We start from the raw sequence: 16,355 nt of genomic DNA, 5'->3' as shown, positions 1-16,355 counted from the left end.
TTTATATTATTTCTTTGAATTCAGATCAGTGCTTTTTCAATCTACTTTTCATATTTAGAATATGCATCATTTCTTTTATTACATACATATAGATCACATGGCAGAAGAGAAACATTTACTTTCTTTGACTGAAATTGTTTCACGTGAACTATGTAATGAACGATCAGCAAATGCACTTTACTGGTAAAAAAGAAAATGTGTCGTCCCACAGCTCCAGTGCCCAGAATCCAGGACTTTAACCACAACATCTACAGATCTAATGGAAACAGATGTGGTTGACTGTCCTGTGAGGGCTGGACATAGAGCTGTTGCGTGATGTAAGAAGCTTGTAGACCATAGATCCAGCCTTGCAGATAGCTTTGAGCAGCATAATCGTTCCAGGTAATTCTGTGGGAAGGATGAGGGAGAAATCTGTATAACCCACAGTGTTAAGCAGAAACAGATTTAATGGAATAAGCAAGCTGTGGATTTCCAGGAGCTGGGAGATATATTTGAAAAAATATATACATACCATGAAATGTTTCCCCCTTCTTGTATTTTGAATGCTGTTGTATGTTATTGTACAACTTGAAGAACTATGTAACATACAAAGGAAGAGGACAAAGGAAAATAACCAAGCCTCTAAGTCCCTATAAGAAGACACAGCAGAGTAAGCAATCAGCTAGATTCATCCTCTTCTATCCACACAGTTTGCTCCTGCTGTAGGGCTGACCCTTGTAGGAAGAGAAATACTTGTCAGCCATTGTCCAGTCATGTTAGGTATTACATTCCGCCCGCACAACCCACCAGTGGTTAATACGTTGATTTTACAATCAGTCCAAAGGCAATATTTTTAACACCATGCTGCATTATTGCCCCAGCTCTGACTCAGGAAACATTTCCTTTAGCTCTTGAGTTTTCCTTGGAGGCTTCTCCATCTAAACACTGACTGAGCTCAACCTGCTTTAGCTTTTAAAATATGACAAGGTAATAAATCACAGCAGGGGTTGAGTGGGGTGGTTGTATTGCTGTGGTTCAGCAGGAAGGCTGCCATACAGTGCGATGACAGCCTTCCACCCCGCTCTGCACAGGCAGTTGTGGTACATATCGTGAGGTTACTAGGCAGGATCCTTCCTGTGTTTACAAGCCCCAGGGGTGATGGGGAAATGTTGCAGGTGTCAGGGACACAGATGCAGCTGCAGATTTTCAAAATTAACCTGGATGTCACTGACTTTCCAAACAGGCCATAAAACTCTGTAGGCACCATCCTCCATGGATAAGCTCTTTGGTGACCCTTCTCCTGCCTGAGATCCTGCAGGATGAAGGCAAACAAGCAGCAAAGCTAGAAGTTCAGTGTACTGCAGCAGTGGATAGCATCATGAAGCAGTCCCCAAATTCAAGGTACAATAGTGGGTCAATTTGCTTCCCACCCTACATAGCCCAGCATGTTGCACTCCTTCCAGCCCTTCTCAAACCATAGCATTCACTTGTAAATAAGAAACTTCAAAGCAAACAGGAAGTCATCGGGTGATTTCTAGGGATTTCTATCCTGCAGTCAAACTGTGCCTCCAGATGCTTCACTGCCAGGTTTGGGACTCGGTCTCTAGTAGTGAACCCCTACTCAGCAAACTATCTCCCTGACAAAAAGAGGAATTCTCTTCAAGGCATTTTCAGCCTGCACTCAGCTGCTACAGCAGTTTTGAGAGAAATCTGTCCCACTGTTGCCAGCAGCAATTTATGCACATTTGCAGGTGTGACACATTTGCTTCACATGACCTCTGGGAAGGAAAAAGCGTCTGCTGGAAAGTGTGTCAGTGATACCACTTAGCACTTACATTTTCAACTTCAAAGTGTTCTACCAATATTAATAAAGCAAGCTCAAAAATAAGAGCTGAAAATGCCCTAATAACATGGAAGAGTTGCCCTGGAATGAGAATATAAACAAAAAGGCAAAAATACCATTATAAATGAGGACCCTTTTTTTTTCTTTAATGAGCTGGCTTTGTCCAATCTATTTTAAATCCAGTTCATCTGCTAGCTGAAACCCTCCAGCCATTTTTTTTTTTTTTTTTTATAGTACCAAGCTGTGGAACATAGCAACTTAAAATGTAAAATTTCAGTTCCTGTGACCCTGGTGACCTCGGAAAATATAGCACTCAATTTAGGGAGATTTTAAATTACTCCACTTTTCACTCCAGACTATTTTTCTAGCTATGTAAGTGTATGGTGCAGAGTTCTTCATAGACATATTCAGCCCCTGGTTTGAACTTCTAGGACAAAGGAACTCAGCTGGGATTAAGCAAGACCTAGAGACAGGCAGAGGTGCAGTTTCCATCAGAAAGCATCATCAAGATACACGTAGCTGTACAGAATGAATCAGTTTGAATAAAGCAGCAAAACTGCCAAATCCAGGCATCTCTTATGCAAAGCTCCCATTGCTTTTAATGGGGTTAGGATTTTGCTTGCTGAACTGAATTCCCAACTCCACCCTGAATTTGCAGTAGTAGAAATCCCTTAATCTCTCTGTGCTCCCTTCTCTCTGTGCTCTTTGCTATCTCCTCATCTGCGGATAAGGATGCTACTAACGTCTGCCTCCATGGGTGTTATGAGAACTAATTAGCTGAGCTTTCAGGGTAACTTCAGCAGAAAGGCAAATTTCTCATCTGATAATGAAACATACGTGCACACACATCCACTTGTGTATAGCTGTAGATATTTGTGAGCACAGAGACAGATAGATATATATGAATTTACAGCACCTGCCACACCTTTCTCCACATCAAGGCTTTTCTCTTTGCCTTATTTTTCTGTTACATTCCCATTATTTTTAAATGCTGGGCTTTCTTCCAATTCAGTGTGGGACTGTCAGGTAGGTAGCTGTTAAAAAAGAGAGAGAGAAAGAAAGAGAAAAAGCCTTTGCCTTCCTCCTTTTTTAATAGCATTTTTGTTCTGTAACCATTGTTCCTGCCAGTCAGAAAATCTGCTTGGTTTTTAATGAAAAACCTGAACACCAACAAATTGCAACCCTCCCTTTCAACACAGACATGCCCTTTGAATTTAATTATGCCTCAGGCGATGCATTATAGCAAGGCATGCAGTAAGTGACACCAAAATCTTACAAGAAACACAGAAAATATCTCCTAGGGGGAAAAAATAATTCAGTGTTGGGTTGCTTCTTTTTATACCAGCATCTGCCTGCTTTACCCCACCCAGCCCACTGATGCCAAGTGAGAATCATAGAATCATAAAATCATAAAATGGCTTAAGTTGGAGGGGACCTTAAAGATCACCCAGTTCCAACCCCGTGTTGTGGGCTGGTTGCCCCGCACCAGATCAGGCTGTCCAGTGCCCCATCCAATATGGCCTTGAGTGTCTATAGGAATAGTACATCCACAGATTTCTGGGTAATGTTTTCCAGGGATGGGACATTCACAGCTTCTCTGTGTAGCCTGTGCCGGTGCCTCACCACTCTCTGAGTAAATAATTTCTTCCCAATATCTAACATAAATCTCTCCTCTTTTAGTTTAAAGCATTCTTCCCTGCCCTATCACTATCAGACCATGTAAAAAGTCTGTCCCTCTTCTGCTTATAATCTTCCTTCAAGAACTGAAAGGCTGAAATGAGAACTGCCTGAAGCCCTCTATTCCCCAGGTTGAACAAGCTCAACTCCCTCAACCGTTCTTCAGAGGAGAGGCAGTCTGGACACAGACCTGGACACAGTACTCCAGATGAGTCCTCCTAAGGGCAGAGCAGAGATGGCCTCTACCCACTGGCCACCCCTCCATTGATGCAGGCCAGGATACAGTTGGCCTTTCGAGCTGCAAGAGCTCTCTACTGGCTCATCTCCATCTTTTCATCCACCAGAATTCCCAAGTCCTTCTCCACAGATCTGTTCCCATTGAGTACTTCTCCCATTCTGTACTTGTATTTGAGATTGCCCCAACACAAGTACAACTCCTTGTACTTGTTCCAGTTAAACCTCATTAGGTTTTTTGTGTGCCCACTTTTAGACCCTGTCCAATGTCCCTCTGATTGGAATCCCTTCCTTCCATTGTGTCAGCTGCACCACTCAGCTTGGTGTCATCAGCAAACTTACTGAGGGTGCACTCAATCCCAATGTCAATGTCATCGATTAAGACACTGAAGATTGCCAGTATCAAGATGCACCCCTAGAAGACACCACTTAAACCCTTAGCCATTTAAAGCCACCACTAGTCCCATCACTGTATGTATCCTGCTCTGGAGGTCTGCAAGACAGTGCCAACCCCAAGGAAGGCTGTGGGGCAGGGACATTCCTGGTGGGGTCACTCAGAACACTCAGCAGGAATGCAAAGGAAGGAGAGGAATCTGGGTGGTTTCCTTTCCTCCCAGCATAATTTCTCACAAGCTGTGTCAACTAACTGAAGTTAAACAAATAGTTGAAATCTCAATATTTCCCATTCTGGGAGGGAGAGGCAGCACCCGTTACATTAGGTTTTGTTGTCTTGGGAGCTGCAACAGTCGGTAAGAGGAAACTGTCTGAGTTTTTTCTGAATATTTGCAGGAGAATATTTCCTTGCAAAACAAACACCCACAGCCCTGTTATAAAGCAGTACCAGGGTCAAGCTCTGCCCTTTGCATCCCCCTGGATGCTAATAAGGGATACTGCAACGCCCCTGAGTTATTTGGTTTTTCTGTGATCCCCAGTGTCTCCTATCAGTAGCAAATCTGGAGGTGCTGGTGGTGTGCAGTGCCTGGATCTGTTTGTTATCAAGATGCAAAGCATTCATATGTATGGGGAGATAACAGTCTCTGATGCCTCCTGATTGCCACCAGGCAAATATCAAGACAAATTCCATCTAGCCTCAAAAGTCATACTGCTATAAACAGAAAATGAAGCAATTGCAATCCTGCCTGTGAGATTCATTCTCTCAAAGTGGCTGCATTTGACCTGATCTCTGCCTTTCATTCTTTTTCTCTGCTGAACAGTTACCTTGGTTCGCTGACATTATGAGAAAAGAAAAATTTTCTTATTGTATACCCAACAGAGCTGCTGTGGGTCTGAGAACCCTTGCTCATGACAGAAATCTGCTTCCTTTCAGTGGTGCAGCTCTCAGGAGGCTCTGCAGCAACTGTTCTCATTGAAGGTTTAAAGGCAAGAGGCAGACAGTGCTTTACGGATGTGAGGGTTGGGACTCACAATCAAGTTACTGGGGTTGAATGTGCTTCTGTGCAGCAGCTGAGCCACAGCAGCCAGCTGGGCTCACACCTTTAGCTTATAAGCACAGAAATTCAGCTTCATGTGCTACCATGGACTAGCAAAATTTTTTGTCAGATTTTCACAATAAATCATTCACTTTGTAGAGCACAGTAATTCCATCACAAGAGTCCTCCAGATACTTAAATGTTTAATTCTTTATTCCACCACAAGCTTGCCCCACAACCCAGGGCCATACCACCTTCTCAGGTTTCAAACACTGGGTGTAAAATGAATGTAACAGGAATACCTATGCAATAGGACAAGTCCAAAAAAGCTTGTGAGGCATTCATTGGCACAGGCTGCAAAGGGAGGTGACAGAGTCACCTTCTCTAGAAGTGTTCAAGAAAAAGCTAACTGTGGCACTGAGGGCCATCATTAGTGGGCATGGTGGAAATGGGTTGATGGTTAGACTAGGTGATCTTACTGCTCTTTTCCAACCTTAATGATTCTATGATCCTGAGTACCTCAGCTGGCTTGGAGGATATCTTACACACACCTTTCTGCTAGGAGAAATCAGAATGGCATTGCTTTGCTTTTAGTAATTCACAGTGCTCCACATTATCTATACATTTGTGAAGATGACAAATGGTTTAGATTCTTCTTTTTTGCTACAGTAAGTAGAAGTCAACTGAACTGCACTGCTCTACAGAAGCCAAGAACCCATCCATCTCACTATGCTGCATAAAAACCTGCAATTCACAACTGTACCAAACTATTTCTGTGAGTGCCGCCTTTGACAGACAAAATTTGGGGAGTTGCTGTCAGATATTTCACACAAACAATGTGAAAGATAACATCAAACATTTGGAAAATTTGCAAGTACAGTGCAGGGAAATATGGTGATTTGTCAAGTTTTAATCAGTTCAATATAATACCATGAATTTTGCACCTAAAGGGCTCAGACTGATGTACCAGTTACCTGTGAATAAAGCTTGTTTCTAGCAAGCGATAATTAATTCTTAAATCTTGGAAGCGTCTGAGTTTCAGAGACCCTTGAGCACATTTATATGAAGATTAGACATTGTTTCTTTTCTCCTGTTTCCTTTGAAGTCTTCTCTTCAAAGACTGCAGCTCACTGTTCAAGCTGCAGAAAGCCTCTCTTGACAGAGATCTCTTTTCCCTGCATTCACAGAGGCTTTGGGTCTGATGCTGCACTCAGTTACTCCTCTGCCCACCACTGAAGTATAGGGAGATGCCAGCTTCACATCACTGCTGCTGGGGAGGAGGATCGAGCCCTGTACCAACCACATCAAGTGAATTGCTCACTCTCTGAGGGGAAAATTCACCACCTAACAATGCAGTAATTGATATTGATGGTGTGTGTTGTTCACATTTCATTTTTTCAGACACTTGTTTTCTGGGTTGTGAGAAGTCAGGTTACAGTGATCAAAGTTCTAAGCCTTAAATTCCCTGTAAAACAAATTCCTCGGGGCTACGCTTAATGTGAGAAGAAATTAATGGTAAGATTTATACAAGACATGTGCCTATGCTGAAACAGAGTGACGATGCTAAATTAGACTCTTTTCTTATTTATATCCCTCTGAACTGCAAGCAACAGCTCTGATACTGAATGAATGACCTCCTCCCTAATTTTAGATGGAATAGGATGCATTTGATACATAGCAAATGAAGCTGAATTCTTTTTTTCACACCTTAGATGAACTTCTTACTTCTCTCTCTTCAAGCTGTGTTCTTCTTGATCTTGTCATAAAAAAATAAATAAAAAATAAAAATATTTTGCAACTTCAATTCTAATGAAAAAATAAAACAGCTGTGCAGACAAGGAGAAATATTTTTGTTTTTCTTCTATTCTGGGGAACTTTTTTATAGTTCATTGTAGGAGGAGAGGGAGAGGAGATCGAGAAGAGAGGGAAAAAGATGAATCTAGATGAATGCAGGTTGTAGATTAAATTTCAACTCAATGAGATCACAATATTGTATCAAAACAGTTGGAAGGAGCGAGTAATGTTTCACTGTCTGGCCAAAATTGACACACTCAAATTAATAAATTTTTAACCAAATCACTGCAAGTCACTGGAGAAGACTTCACACTGAAAATACATGGCTACATGTTCACTAAGTGTCTTGCTCATTAGCAGATATCTTTAAAATATATTATAATTAAATCTCTGCTAGATATGAGAAACTAGAAGTGCCAGAGAACTGATGTGCTCAGGAGATCAGGGTCAGTGACAAAATTAGTCGAGGAGCTTGGACCCCTCATATATCCCGTCTTTCAAACATTCATTACATCTGCAGAGAATCACCCCACGGTGGCCCAATATGCAAACGCACCAGTGCAATTGCCCCAAGAAATTTCTCTAGAGGGACCAGCAGCCAGGTGAAAGAGAGCCAGGAGAGGAGGTTTACAGTTGAATACCTTTGCCCAAGGGAAAGCAGGCCAAAGAATACAAAATGTCGGCAGAGGGCATGTTGCCTTTGATTGAGTAGAGAAGGGCCCCTGTTGGCTGGATACCCAGAATTAACAACAACAAGAAAATCAGTAAGGCTTGCCAGCTGGGGAGAGACATCTGGCTAGTGATCACAGGGACCTGTGAGTCAATTAATCCATCTCTGAGCTGGATTAGCACATTGAAACACGCTTCCCTTCACTGCTGCAGAGGGACCTGTTGAATGAGCTGTAAAGATGAATGGAACTAAAGAAATTTCATTTAGATGAAGAAAAATGGCTCTGAAGTAGTGTGTGGGTGGTTTTTACTTCCCTTATGTGCACAAAGAATTAAGCACAACTGAGAGAATTTAGGACATGGAGGAGCCATTTAGATATAAATACTCTTGAATTTAATATATGTTGAATATATAGTTAGTACCTAGATATATGCCTTTTTTTTAATTATTTTTTTCATTTTTTATAGCATACACAGGATAGAAGATACTGGAAACATAGATTAGGATCAATAAGTCTTCCAGAACATTCTTCCCTTGTTGTTTTACATCAGCTTGCCTTGTTTGCTTCTGCAGGAGATAGTTCTGGGCTGTTTTGCTATTAAATAGAAAGGCAGAGCAGTGGCTGGAGGACATCATTCCACATTTAGCTCTGAAGGGAATGAGACTTGGCTTTTACCTTCTCTGTCGTTGCAGATCAATGGGACATGATCTCGTTCTATGCTTTACAGATCATCACAGATAGGACTTGAAGGGACTTCTTCAGTCACGGAGTTCAGTGCTATCAGGGCATACAATTTCTTAGCTTTCTCTTCAATTTAGATTATTTTGGCATTTATTCCTGTTGTCAGAAGGCTTTTCCAAGACCACATTCCTCTACTATTTAGAAAATTCTTTATAATTTCTAATCTCTATTTATTCAGTACCAGGTTATATGTGCATGTTTTTGTGCCAAAAATATCTGAAGTCTCTTCTCCCTGCTGAGTACTCAGAGCTACCAAAAACTTCTACAGTTTTCTTTTCACTCACTTAAATAAGTAAAGCCACATTGCCCTCCTTCCTTAAAAGGGGCTCACTAGTCTCTTGATTACCGCACTAGTCTTCAGTACTAGAATGCATCAGACAAGGTTTTTCCAGCAGAGGAGTAGTGTCTGTTGTCATGTATTACTAGTAAGACAATCAGTGCCAATGAAAAGGTACATACAGTATAAACTGAGTACCCACATTAAAAGATTGCTGGAATGGTTCTGACAAGAGTCACTGAGGACTTTAGAGACATGGTACTGTCCCACATAACTCCTAGACATGGCTTTATACTTCACGCATGGTCAGGACCATTCATCATAATTATTCTCAATGTGAGTACCCTGTTTTAGCTGTTGGAAGAGTTTAGCTGTATGAGGATACAACATTATGTACCGACTGATCCCACTGCTCACGAATGTCCCCAGGTAATTTTAATTTATGAGATTAGATATAGCCACTGATGGTGGCATACAGCTTCTCATTTGACGGACTATTCACAGTTCTGGAGTAGACCTGTGGACCTCGCTCTGTGTGCCCAGATCTAGCCATAGGTGTCCCTGTTCATTGCAGGGCAGTTGGAATACATGACCTTTAAACATCCCTCCTCACTCAAAAGATTCTATTATTCTGTTCTATGATCATCTGTATTCACATCAGAGGATCTTGAGGAATGCAACTGCAGCTCTCAAGCCAAGGGAGACAGAACATCCACCTGAATGTGATCATCCATATCATTTAATTGCTAACACATTCCCTGGCTCTTGATTTTTGGCCAAGATAAGTCTCCCAGAGCAGCTCTTGGGAAGTAGCTGAAAACTGGCTCAGCCCTAATGTTGTTCACTATAGACTGCTGGGCTTTAACCATTTAGTTCTGAGTGCCAGAGATTTTGGCTGTATGGGCACAAAACAGCTGTATCAAGTAGCGTCCTGGCCAGAGTGGTCCCTGACCCATCCTATTTGCTAAAATAATCACAGTCAAACCAGATTTGATGCAGAAAAGAGCTATATAGATGATCAAGACAATGCAGAATCAATTTCATCAGAGAAGGCAAAAATATTTTGAATGCTTTTGAAAATTCCTCTTCATGTTCAATGACAGTTTTATGTGCAGAAGCCATTCTTAGCCCCTGGGAATTTGGTCCTGTATCCCTTTAACTGGAACATCCCAAATGATTCCAGCTGTCACAGGCTATGTTGTCTGAGAGACAGTGAGCTTTGAAAGTACAATATGTACCTTCAAACAGATGCACTACTTCTCTGGGAGGCAATGACAATTGCTGAGCATGATTTCCTTCCCAACAAATATGAAAGCTCCACAGGCAGCAGTCAAAAGACATTTACTGTCCTTCAAGACTTTTCACATGAATTTCTCTCCTTCCTCTATCCCTCTGCTATCTGTCTTCTGTCTCAAGAAAGTGCCAAAGTAGATAAATTCAGGGCTTATCCCTATGAAACGCAAGGAGCCTCAAATAATGAAAAAAGAAAGCAGCAAATGCCTGTGCATAACTAGGGTCATAACAGGTTTGGTTAAAGCCCAGTATAGTGTTTTGCCAGGATAGGAGTCCTGCTCATATTTACACAATACTTAAACCACAATATTTCTGACAAATTTAGCTATTTTAACCACGGAGTTAGGGAAGGGGGTGGAACGTCCTTTATTTAACTGCAAAGGAATGACTCAGACCTCATCCCCAGTTTGGGATGTATTCAGAATCAAGTTTTTACAATACAAAACCATAAAGTAGGGATACCACCATCAGTTCTTCCTCTTCTGAAGGTGTCTAAGCAGAAGTAAGTAAGTGAAGCACGCAAAAACATTTTGAGGTGGAGAGGACACATATAGAGAAGATTTGAAGCCACGGAGTACAGAGAAACAGGAGTGTTTCTTCCAGCCTTTCATCCTCACACTAAGAATTCCCAAACCATCAGAACAAGACAGCAGAAACTATTAACATACAAAACGCAAAAATAGTCAGTCTTCTTTTCCCAAGCCTCAGCCACTATTTGTAGCTAGAAACACACAAGCCTACAAATCCCAGATGTCAAACACAGCTATCTTCTACAGGTTTGAGATATGTCCACACACTCAACTCATTCATTTTGTCTTTCTGTACTAAGCAATGCATCTTCTAGGATTTTTTGAATAAAAAGTCACAAAAGCAATGTAATAGATTGATATATAGGCTGAAAGCAAGAAATACAAAGTAGATATAAACAGAACAACATCTGAGTTTTGGGCTTTTCTTTGCCTTTATAAATATACCCCAACATGTCTCACATGTTCATCCGAATAGTCTTACATCACCAATGGAGAATGTGGGACATAGAGAGATGAAGAAAAGTCCCTACCATCACACTGCCATAGAAATGTGAATTCAGATGAGATTTGCTGGCCATCAGCTCATTAACCATGTGGAGAAAAGAGTGAAATGGGACTGTTCTGGAAGCATGAAATAACTCCCAATGTCCCTTGGCAACCACTAGACCATGTTCCCTTAATAAACCATAGCAAAATGACCTAGGAAATATAAGCTTGGTCAAAATGATTTTCATTCATCAAACACCAGCCTGCTGTAACTGTACAGGTGTTTATTGCCAGCTGTGGCCATTTCAGAAATAGAAAGCCCCCCACTCAATAATGAATGGCAAAAAAAAAGTGTTTTAAATCTATCTGCAATATGTCCTGACCTTACACTCATGTGTAAGGGGGCTCAGTGTTATAAAAAAGGAAATGTTAAAGCAGAGATTATTACCTTGTTTACCAGCATGTCCAAATGAAGCTGTGGGAATAATAAGGAAGTATTTAAAACAGATTGCCTGCCTCATTCACATGTCTCAAGGAGGTGATCCAAAATGTTTTAAAGACACCCAGGAACTTTAAAAGGCACTAGAGCAAGCCCATCAATTTCTAGAACTAGTAGGAGTTGAGCTGTTGGTGCCTTTGCATGACATCCTGTAAAAAAAGCACTGGCATTTGGCTTACTCAGGAGAGATTTCACCATCTGTTATTGTAAAGACCCAATAATGAGAGAAAAAAAAACAACAAATAAGCAAAAACCCCTAATGCTCCATCACCATTTCAAATTTAGTGAGGTCCTAAAATATTCTTGCACAGGTAGAGGATTTTGCTGAAGGAGAATCAACACAGCAACGGGCTCAACCACATCCAAGTTTCCAATGTGAGATCTCTCAAGCAACTCCTATTATCACATCTGTAAGTGAGTGTGATTAATTTGTTTTATTTAAATTCATGTGGCATTTACTACCTACATCCAGACAGATAATGGACAGGTAGAAGAACAATGATCAGCAAGTGGCTATCATTTAATTCATGTTTTATTCTGCTGTTTGCTTGCCTTCATCTGTCTTCCCTTCTGAACAAGTAAGCATGCTCCTGTTTCAGAAGGTAATGCAATGACCTATTATGAATTCTTTGCAAGTTTTCCATTTTCCATCCAAAATCATGACGGTGATAAAAAAATAAATCCCATTTGTGTTTCCAAAAGGATTTGGTTGCATGCATATATATTTGTCTTTTTGCAATTGGATTTCTCACCCCCCAAAAAAGACAATCATCATCTGAACTTTCTAAGTAGCAAACATAACATTTAAAGAGTCCGTCTTCCATATCAAAAACAGTGTGTCCCAAGCACAGTGATAAGGGCACAGCATCCTAAGAAATACTGAAATAATCACTTGCTGCAGCTCTATTAATTTCAGAAACACAAAGAGAATATGCTGAACAAGAGGGAAAATAACATTAAATAAACACCACGTGATGTGGTAGTTAATCATCTTACATGCTCTCATCACTGTCATCTTCCTGCAGGAAGAAAATATGTGTTCAGTTCTAAAAGTACCTCCTTTCCATACAAGTATTGGTGTACATTCATTTGCTCTAGCTATCTGAATTCCTCTGGGTTTAGTGAAGCTGTCAAAACCTTACAAGTGCAAATGCTGTTGTGTAAGTAAAATTAATGACACCTCTTCTGCTTCCCATATTTTAAAGCTTTAAATGAGCCTTACTGCTTGGGGGAAGGGGAGGAAGAGTAGAGGGAACTGTCAAAATGGAATTGTAAATCTTTCGGTGTTTAAATTCTTAGACCTGATTGACCTCGTGACGGTGCTTCACATCAGCATTTGTCTTGGTGCTGTAAAGCAAACAAACTAGCTTTACCCAGGCATGAATCCCACTTCACAATCTGTTCTAACTAGCTAGGGTATGAGGCTTCAATGGAATGCTTCAGTCAAGCAAGTAAACATCAGAAAACAAACAAGAACACTTGCATTTGCAGAGTTATTACATGTATTTATAGTCTGCCCTTTGAGTATATGTAACTGCCAGAGAAGGGGATGGAAATGTGAACATAACTGTAAGGTGATTATTCAGTAAAAGTAAAATATGAGAATAAAGAATATCTGTCATAACTGGTGCTTGCCAGAGTTGTGTGTGTTGAGGTTTTTGCTGATGCTTGTCATGATTTGGGGTCATAGGTAAGAGCTGTTTGGAGAGAGGGTTTCCTGGATGTCCTTTTAGACTCTACATATTATGGTTTGCACAGATAGCTCTCAGCTGGCTATTTTCGGTGTGCTAGGAGGACTTCCCAGCAATTCTCTGCTTATGGCTGCAAGGTGAAGGCTGTTTTCAGAAAGCAGTGTCAGCCTACCAAGCATTACTGCCTAAATGCTGTCTGTCTATGCCAGTGAATTTCTCCCAGAGTAATTTAAATTCAACTCAATAGAAGTTATCGACATCTTCATATTTTAGCTAGCCACCCTACACTCCCCCTCTGTCATTAGCAAGAGACTTCAAAAAGTCTGAACAAGATCCAAACTCAGGGGCTCTAAAAGTCCTGTGAAGGAAACTGCCCATGTCCAGAAGGGATAGGGATCCCTTGCAAGGTAGCTGGGTTAGGATTTTTGCTTCTGTGTGCTAGCAGCAAGAACAACTCTGCATGGCTTGTTTAATTACTGTTTCTTTAATCCATTTGGAGGATGGAGGAGCTGTGATGTTCTGGAGGGTAGGTATCTCCTCCTGTTTTTCTATGATGCGTGCTCTTCATTCATTCTCAACCTACCAACATATTCTCTTACAACCCAGAAAAATATATCTTCCCTTGAAGAATATGTCACAGTGTTGAAATTAGATCTGAGGCATGTCACCAGCTGAATGAAATTGGGCTGAAGCCTGGAAAAGATGGGATTAATGTTACTATTCAAGGGGACCAACTTTCTGCTGCTCCCAGGGCCTTACTTAAGTTGCCTTCAGACAAAGAACAAAGTGCATTCATGGTCTAGACTACTATTCACTGGAGAAGTGTATAGCACATTAGAAACATTAATTCTTAGGATACATCCACAAGGTCAGAAAGTAATAGTATCCCTATTTTATACAGACATAGAGAGGTGAGCCAAAGGCAGAGATGAGACTGGAACCAAGTTTCAGAGCTCTGCTTTACTTACTATGCTGGAGCCCTTCCAAAGAATGGAGGAGGGATTTTTATGTCACAGTGTGATCCAAAGCCCAAAGCCAATAGACAGATTTTCATGGATGTTAGTGACTTGAATGCAGAAAATATGGAGTACACATGAGCTTTCCTAAGAGATTTGGAGAAGTCAGTCCTTAAATTGGAAGCTGTCATAAAGTAAAAAGCTACTGAAGGGCACCTTCATGGATAGTTTCAGGATTTTCTCTTTCTCATAAAAATAAAATAAAATGGTTACTCAGGGCACATTTGTTCTATTGTAGAACTCTCTCGTCTTGGTTCTGCTATGGGCTACATAATCACTATCCTGCTGAAATTCAGCATCTATTCAGAAAAAGTTTTATGAAGAGTTGGTACAGTGACCACAGTAGTCTGATTAAGTAAAGCAACATTTGTAAAGAGCAACAGGAGTTAAATCAATGTTTCTGGTGAGACAACAGAGAAACTTTAGATAACGAAGACCTGAAAAAAGATCATACCCAAAATACTACCTACTTTTCCCAACCATACAGGAACTACTTCTTCCTACAGCTCTTTATTACATATGGACTGGACTAGACTGGAAGCAGCACCTTACTGTCTCTAGATTCTCGGTCTCTTCATTGTTCTTCAGTGCCACTGAGAAGCTTTTTCTTTGTTTCTTCTGCCATTAATTCACAGCTATGCTTTTCCTCTTCAGCCTCCCACTGGTAAAACAAAAGGGATGGTACTTAATCTCAGTTATAGAGAGATTTTTATGTAGAGAAGAAATTTAAAATATTCTTGTGTTCAGGTAGTGGAGTGGAAGAAACTGTTCACAGCTCCATGAAAAAGAATATTTATGAATGGAAAGATTAGGTGTTCAAGACAGAAGAAACCAAAGGAAACTGAGATGTGTTGTAAATTTAGTTCCACGTTGTCTTGCTAAGCCACCTGGGAAACAAGCCATCCCTGAACAAAGATTATGTAATTACTTCAAACTCACAGTATGCACTGAAGAACAGCTAATGCTCTGCTGTAATTGTTTCCTGAATATTGAAAGCAGCCAGAAAGCCCACAGGCATGCATGAGTATCTGTGTTCATTGATACTCTCTGGCTAATGGAAAATGTATAACCTTCTTACTCTCTCCAGAACTGTACTGCTTCCGATCAAACATCAATACATTGATTTCAACAGCAGATCTCGGAGCTGAAAATGGGTCCTTTGAAACAGCAGACTTTAACAGCTGAAAGCATCAAAGCTCCTAGCCTCCGTGCTGACCAGCTGATGAGTTTTTAATCTCTTCTCTGTTGTTCCTGTAATGCAACATGTAAACATGACCAAACATATTCTTCTTTCAATTACTAGAAGGCCACAATGAGGTCTCCCCGGAGCCTTCTCTTCTCCAAGCTAAACAAGCCCAGTTCCCTCAACCTTTCCTCATAGGAGAGGTGCTCCAGCCCTTTGACCATCTTAGTGGCCCACCTCTGGATCCACCACAAGAGCTCCACATCCTTCCTGTGCTGGGTGCTCCAGGCCTGTACACAGTACTGCAGATGGGGCCTCAAGAATGAGTAGAGGGGGACAATCATCTCCCTCTCCCTGCTGGCAACCCCTGTTTTAATGCAACCCAAAACACATTTGGCCTTCCAGGCTGCAAGTGTGTGCTGCTGGCTCATATCCAGCTTCTCATCCACCAAGACCCCAAAGTCCTTCTCCGCAGGGCTGCTCTCAAGGAGATCTTCCTCCAGTTTGTATAAATACTTGGGACTGCACCAACCTGAGTGCAGCACCCTGCTCTTGGCTTTGTTGAACCTCACAGGTTTTCATGTGCCCACTTCTCCAGCCTGTCCAGGTCCCTCTGGATGGCTTCCCTTCCTTCCATTGTATCGACTGCACCACTCACAGATTTTTATATTACTTTTGTGTGTCCTCCCACATGACTTTGATATTTAATTTAAGATCTGAGTGGTCCTAAATAACATTCTGAGATTAAGTTAAAGTACTAAATATTGTTATTCATTCAGAATGCATGAATAATTCTGCATAAGAAGAAAGAAAACAAAATAATTTAAATGATAACAGTGGGCTAACTGCATAATGAGATAACTACATTCACACAAATTGACTGTTTCACCTGAACTTTATTTGGGTTGCACTAGTTTTTATTCCCCATTACTATGTTCTTAGCTTAAAGCAAGTAGTAGGTACAACAGAACTCATAATTTGAGTTCATTATGTTTCTGAATCTGTGATCTA

At 41.0% G+C, this 16,355-nt stretch overlaps 1 protein-coding gene across 3 annotated transcripts in view; it reads left to right on the top strand.

Annotated features, from left to right (window-relative positions):
- GRM3 (glutamate metabotropic receptor 3) overlaps positions 1-16,355 on the top strand; it is a 104,845-nt gene that overhangs the window by 26,019 nt on the left and 62,471 nt on the right. The window contains exon 2 of one of the 3 annotated variants that reach the window (XM_015875707.2): positions 11,766-11,864. The exons of the other annotated variants lie outside the window; for them this stretch is intronic. The gene's annotated coding sequence lies outside the window, so the exon portion shown is untranslated. The remainder of the gene's footprint in view (positions 1-11,765; positions 11,865-16,355) is intronic. 3 annotated transcript variants of the gene reach the window in all.

This window comes from Coturnix japonica, chromosome 1, assembly GCF_001577835.2.
Source record: "Coturnix japonica isolate 7356 chromosome 1, Coturnix japonica 2.1, whole genome shotgun sequence".
NCBI classification, from domain to species: Eukaryota; Metazoa; Chordata; class Aves; order Galliformes; family Phasianidae; genus Coturnix; species Coturnix japonica.
Note: the sequence above shows the minus strand (reverse complement) of the source record. Positions and strands in the feature narration are given on the sequence as shown.